Below are 6691 nucleotides of genomic sequence, written 5' to 3' on the forward strand. Positions count from 1 at the left end.
CCACAGGGCCTTGTTAGCAGGACAAGAGAAGGTGGAAATGACGTGGGAGTGATTTTAGAACTCAGTGCCACACCAACCTTAGTGCCCCATGGTCAGAGAGGCACTAAATAACCCCCAGGATAAATCCCAGCAAACATGGAAGTTCTTGGAATAATCACTGCTTAGGTGACTCATCTGTATTATGAAATGGAAATTATTTTAAAGCACATTCTGTCCTTCCAAGCTTGCTGTGGATTCTGGACAGCAGAGCGGTGCTTTTCTCTCTGAATTGTACACAGTGTTTTTCTGTTCCTTGCTTGTTTATGTCTGTGATGTGCAAGCCTCCAAATGTTCCAGCCTTTGAATCCCCAGCCAAGAGCTGTAGTGCTTCCAGGAGAACTTGCCTTTCCCTGCCCCACGCTGCAGGGTCCCCAAAGGCCAGGCAGTGTGAGGTGACTGCTCTGCCCCCGTGCTAATGAAGTGCTCCAGGCCACGTTTATCCCCACTTTTCCAAGAAAATGGATGACTGACCTTGCCTGCACAGATAATCTCTGAAAGCAGGACCCTCCAAGGGCACTTAAATAAGTTTGGGCATTAGACTTTCATTCCTTTTTCATATATTTCCCTTTGAATAAGGAAATGCAGCAGATGCCATTCAGATGTGATTCTCCCTGGATACTCCTGGCAGACCTGAGTTGGTTGAATTCCAGAGATTATAACAAATCTAAAGGTTAATACTCTGTTATCCTTTAGCTCTTTAAAAAATATCTATTTCTGTACATTTCCATCTGCATTTTACTGATTTTTAGACAGTTAAGCATCACAAAATGAACTAATTTCTCTTTTCATTGCAACCAGAAATTAATCTCAATGACCCAAGCTGGTGAGTGACTTGAATAGCCCAAATTCCACCCTGTTATGCACAGTGACACGTGAAACTCACACTTTGGTCTGGGCTGAAAGCTGCTGGGCTGTGCCAAAGAGCTGTGACTAATTTAGGGAGAGAGCCAAAGGGTGCCTTTCTCTGGCCATTGTTTCCCAAGCAGGGGAGAAGTGATTTTGTGTGTAGAATCTTTCAGGACATGCCCTAGGTAGTCTTACTCAGCCAAGTGCTCTGTCAAAAATGGTGTGGAATTAGGAATACCTGACAGTTTTAGAAGAGGAATGGTAAATCCCTATTGCAGGTTAATATTATTAGTTCTGAATACCTCCATAGTGACTGTGATAATTCTCTCCTGGCTGACCCCCAGCACATATATTAAATATTAGGTGGAAGAGAAGAATGCTCCCATGAGCTAGGAGGGTGCAAGTCCAAGTTACCACTTAATTTTTATTTTGTTATGATGCTCCACTCTCATCTGAAATTATTTGGAATGGGAGAAATATTCACTTCATCAGGGTGAGTTTGTTCAGTGGATCTTGGCAATGCAAAGCCAGAATATCACACCAAAACTCTTTTCTGTATTTGCACAGCAGTGTAGGGACAGTCTCTCTTCTGAGTAAACAGATGGAGCAGTACAAAATCCTTGAAGAAAATCCTTAGTAAGATTCCTTTCAAGTTCAAAGCTCTTTTAATACACAATATCAAACACCCATTTCCACAAAGAAAGAGTTGTGGAATCAGCTGGCAGGGGTCTGTAGATCCATTAGAGAAAAGGTGTGCAAGAGATGAGTGAACACAGAGTGAGGAAATCCATTTTTTCTCTTGAGTAAAGATTATTTTGTCATTTAAAAAAAAAAAAAAATCACTGTCTGGGAGCTGCCAATTTGGTGTCCATCCATGGTGGGTTATCTCATTGACCCCACCTACAGAGGCTTCTTTTCAGTCTGGGTAAATGTTAATGTTTAGACACATCTCCCAGCAAAATGTGTTCTTAATCTCCTGCTGAATTCTTACATCAGAACACAAAGAAATTTAGCATGGCTGTCAGTTATTTTCCAGTAAAACACCCACCTTATAGCAGTTACATATGCTTTCAATTTTTAGGATATTTAATAATGTTTTCATCTCTAATTAGGAGAAATATCTGGGTTTGGCTCTTTCATTCTCCTGGGAACCAAGAGTTGGTTTTGCCAATTGCTGGATCATTACAGAATTCCAGTCCTTGTGTTAAATTTTGCTTTTCAAATTCTGAATGAACTTGGAATTTGGATACATGTTTAAGCAGCAACTGATTTCCTGGAAAATACTAAACTGGGTTAAACACCACAACTCTCATAAAAAGAACATTCAAGTGTAGAAAACAATAGCAGAGAAATCCTGAGTAAAACTTGCTCTATTCAGCCCTTTCTTTTCTATCCCAGGAAATATTTGTTACACACAGGGGGTTATTTATAAAATGGTTATATTTACCCACATTCAGAGCTGGAAGTCACGAAATGCAGATTATTCCTAAGGTGCTGTGGCTCAGACTATAGTTCCTGTGTTTATTTGCTACTTGACAGCTAAAAGGGGCAATTTCTTTTACAAGCAAAGTAAACAAAAAGTTATATTTGACGAGCTTTAAATCAGCTGAGATATTAAACCCCCAAAATTGGGATTTTACAGTGGAAAATCTATTTTCTCTTAAGGGCAGCAGCCCCACTGGTGCCAGTTGAAAGGACTGCAGAGCACACAGAGGTTTTAGAGTTGGGTTTAGTGCTCTGAGGCTGGTTCCAAGGAACCCTGATATGGACTGGAATTGTCTAATTTGGCTTTACAAGAGGAGCCCCAGCAGCACATTCTTTCCATTGGCAGTTCCGTGTTCCCCTGCAGTTTGTACCATGAGGAGCACATCCTCAGCTAAACCAAATCAGTGCCATTGCAGTTATTTTGGAGGAGCTACACTTGATATACACAACTGCAGACACAGGATTTCTTCAATTGCAGCACAAAAAAAAACAATGGGAAAATTGCTTTCCAGAGAGGAAATGTGTCAGGAACACCTCACCCGTCCCCACTGAAGGAGATGCATGTTGCACTGTGCCAGTTTGTACCTGCTGAAAGGTGATTTGCAATATATAGACATAAACTGAGGTGTTGGTGACAGGCTGGGCCTAAATGGCAGCTGTGACTGAAGTCATTCCTTTACTCCATGGCTGAGTTGTCTGTCTCTGCCAGGGTCTGATTAGCCAGGTTTCCTTCATTATTTATAACAAGCAATATGCCATAAAAATGTCATTTTCACTGCCTAAATCATAAAAATTTCCATTAAAACCTTCTGCTGTATGCTCCTAGAGAATATTCATCCTCAGGCTCTGACAGGGAGGTACAAATGGGTATTCATTTCCAGCAGTAGTGAATTCCAACAGTTTGGAGTCACCAATCTATGTAATATTAAAGGGTGGGTTTTTTTCTAAGCTTCTGTTTTGGTCAGGAATCTCAAAAAGAAGGTAGGATCAAAAGCAAATGGAGCCATTGGGGATCACATTAATCCGTGACAGAATTTAGCAGGATCCCAGGGATTTATACCAGAAACTGGGGGGATGTAGCTGAACCCACAGGAGCTCCTGTGTGTCCCCTGCCCTGTGCTGATCCTGCCAATCCCCGTGCCCAGTTCTGAACTGGGATTAGTCCCAGCCCAGAAACACTTCCCAGGGGAGTCCCTGGGCTTTGAAACAAGATAAGAAAGACTTGGATGTGACTTTAGAGAACCAGATTTAGGAAATGCTGGATTTCCTTCCAGTCCGTATCGTGCCCCAAGGAACCTCAAGCTTTGCTTGTGAAACCTCTCCACAATTCCTGGCTGTGCTCAGGTTTCCTCCAGGCTCCCACTGCTCCTGAGCCTGGGCGGACAGGAGCATTCCCTGTGTGCCTCCCTCGCTGGCTTTGGGGCTTCACCACCCAGTTTGTGATTCAGATGTTGGATGTGGAGCTGCAGGTTTTGTTTCCTTGGCTGGATTCCAAGGACGCTGCTGGGAACATGTCTGGGATTTTGGGCTTTTGGAGTCCCATCACTGGCACAGCTGCCAAGAGGTTTGGCCTCACGAGAGGGCTCTTTTTATTCAGGACTTCAAACACTTACCTGTTTCCCCTATCCAGAATATAAACCTGTTACTCTTTTACCTGCTTTCCCCACTTCCAACTGTGATTTTTCATTCAGGCTCCTCCTAAGCTTAAAATTTATTTTCCTTTCTCCTTGAGAATCCTCCTTATAAACATCTTAGATTGTGAACACTCAGGAGTTTTCCTTCTTAGTGTAGCAGTGTTTTGGTGAGGGCTTTATTTTTCCTTTACAACACCTAGAAAGATAATTTTGTTTTCCCTTTGTGAAACCTCAGATAACACTTGGAAGTTCTGTGTTCCCTGGGTGCGTTGCTCATAAAATACAGGTACAAATAGACATGTCAGTGGTGGTGTGGAAATTACTCAGGATTATGAATCACCCTGAAAAATACTATTGGAAAGCTGAGCCTGATGCTGTTAGTCATTCTGCAATGGCAAAGGGCTCAGTGGAAGAGAGATGCAAGTTAGTGCAGAGTCAGTCTTTTTCTGCTTCTGACACGTGGAAAACATCTTCTAAACATCCCTTTTTTCACTGTTATTAGCAAAATGGGCAACTTCTGAAAGGGTTAAAGGAGATTTGCCATAACCTTCACTTTCCCCTCAGTTCTTGTCATTTATGAGAATTAATGAAGATATTAAATAAATCTGATGTTTCCTTTTTCTGTTTCCACTAATTAGTCCCAGTCAATCAATAGAATATCCACATTTTCCCAGCTGGTTTGGAGTCAAAAGATACTGAATCTTAACTTGTTTTTTCATGTCACATCCAGAGCTTTGGAAGAGTGTTTTGGCAGGCTTCCCTGTGGGCACAGCTCCCATTCCCAGAGTTCTCTCCAAAGCATTAAGAATGGAAATAAGCAGCTCAGAATTTTCCAGTTTAGCTCAGGCTCTGTGTACGTTAAGAGAAACAGAAGCACAACCACAAGTACAACAAAACCCTTCATGTGGCCAGAGAGCTGAGCTTCAACTGGGGAAACTGGCACAAACTGGTCCATGTTGTGCTCACACATTGCAGCCCACGTTTGTCCTGCGATGGGGGGACAGTGGCTGAGGCACCAGACCACCAGGAAGCTGCTCCATGTGAAGAAAATCTGCCTGGTGGCCTAAAATCAGAGGCAGCCTCAGAAATCTCTCAATGAGTTGCTCTGAAATACTCTTGCTTGAAGGAAACCATCAAAGCCACTGTGATAGAAACACTTCCATTTTCTCTCTGCTCCTCAGGGTGATTCCTTGGCTTGGCTTGTGGAAGCTGCTTAAGTAAGTGACTGAAATAAGCCACACAGATAGATAGATAGATATAAAGTGTCGATTTTTGGGTGCTTTTCTCCTGTCAAATGCTGAAGAGGTGCTCCAGAGTATCTGTTCTTTGGAGGAAAATATTCCTAGGATAATACTGTCTTACAGAGAATATGATCTGGGAAAAATCCTGAGGCAGAGCAGGGATGAGGAAAATAAAATTGATTCCTGATGTCTCTTTGAGGGTTATAGTCCAACTCTTATGAAACTTAGTGGGGAACTTCCCTGCTGTCTGGTCCTCAGAGTATCACCATAACAAAGCAGAGCTACAACTGGTAGTAGGCACAGACAGATAAAACTAAAACATGTGAAAATGTTTTATTAGAGACAAGAGATTGAATTGTGGCAAAGCTGTTGAGTTTGCTGAGGATAACAATAATCAGATATAATGATTCTTCTTTTTCTGACTTTGAATTGATGGAGCCTCACAGATACTATTTTTTTCCATTCAGAAAATAAGTAATAGTGTGGAAGTTACAGAACTCCTTCAAATCAGAGCTCTGAGCAGGCAGGAATCTTGACTTGAAGCACTGAGCTCCAGTTCCTAGAAGTACTGAATCTCATGGGCACTGGATTTGCTTTTACTAGCAAACTTTCCTTCCTGTGTTTTACCCATTTTTCAGGTTTTCCTAGAACATGTGCACATTTCCAGCTAATTTATACTAGTTATACAACTAATTGAAAACCATGTTTTCAGAGAATGAGACATTCCTATCTTGAACATCTCTCTGAAATGCAATTCTCCTTTTGACTACAGTCTTTAAAACCCAGAGCATCTGAGCTAAATTCCATTTTCAATGTTCTATGAAATTTGTAGCATTAAAAGTCTCAATACCTTGGCTTATTTTTAAAAGGTGCTATTAAATATATAATTATATTCCCTTATGCACTTTTTCCCTAGAATATAAAATGGTCATTCCCCTTAAATAGTAACACAGTGCCCTGCAATGCTGAGCACTGCTGGAATGGCTCTACAGTAAAGTTAAACTTCAAATTTTAATCTCTCTCTGAGCCACATCCTGTTTTCAGTTAACTGATCTCATATGGGGGAAATTTACCACAGGAAATCTCTCTAGTTTGGAAAGTACCAAAACCTTATCTTTAGTTTCTTTGTGTAATTCAGCACCTTTGGAGACAGAGGTGTAGCAGAATTACAGAAACTTTCTAGAAGTCTCAAAGCAAGAGACAAGGAGTGAGTTAAGGGCACAGGGAAGAGGTGGAGCTTCCACTTCATCCCTAAACCTGAGTGGTCTAACACACTGATCATTCTAAAATTAATATCTTACACCTCTTTATATCCCCAAAGTTTTTTAAAAAAACACATCCAGGAATCTTTTCGTTTCTGAAAGAGATTTTAACTCACATCCTGGCAGAAACTGCCTGGGCCAAATTAACTTATGATGAATTTTAACAACCCAACTGAGAGCAAAT

The sequence above is a fragment of the Pseudopodoces humilis genome, chromosome 22 (assembly GCF_049639895.1).
Source record: "Pseudopodoces humilis isolate 2021_Gansu_Grassland_sample_001 chromosome 22, ASM4963989v1, whole genome shotgun sequence".
Lineage (NCBI taxonomy): Eukaryota > Metazoa > Chordata > Aves > Passeriformes > Paridae > Pseudopodoces > Pseudopodoces humilis.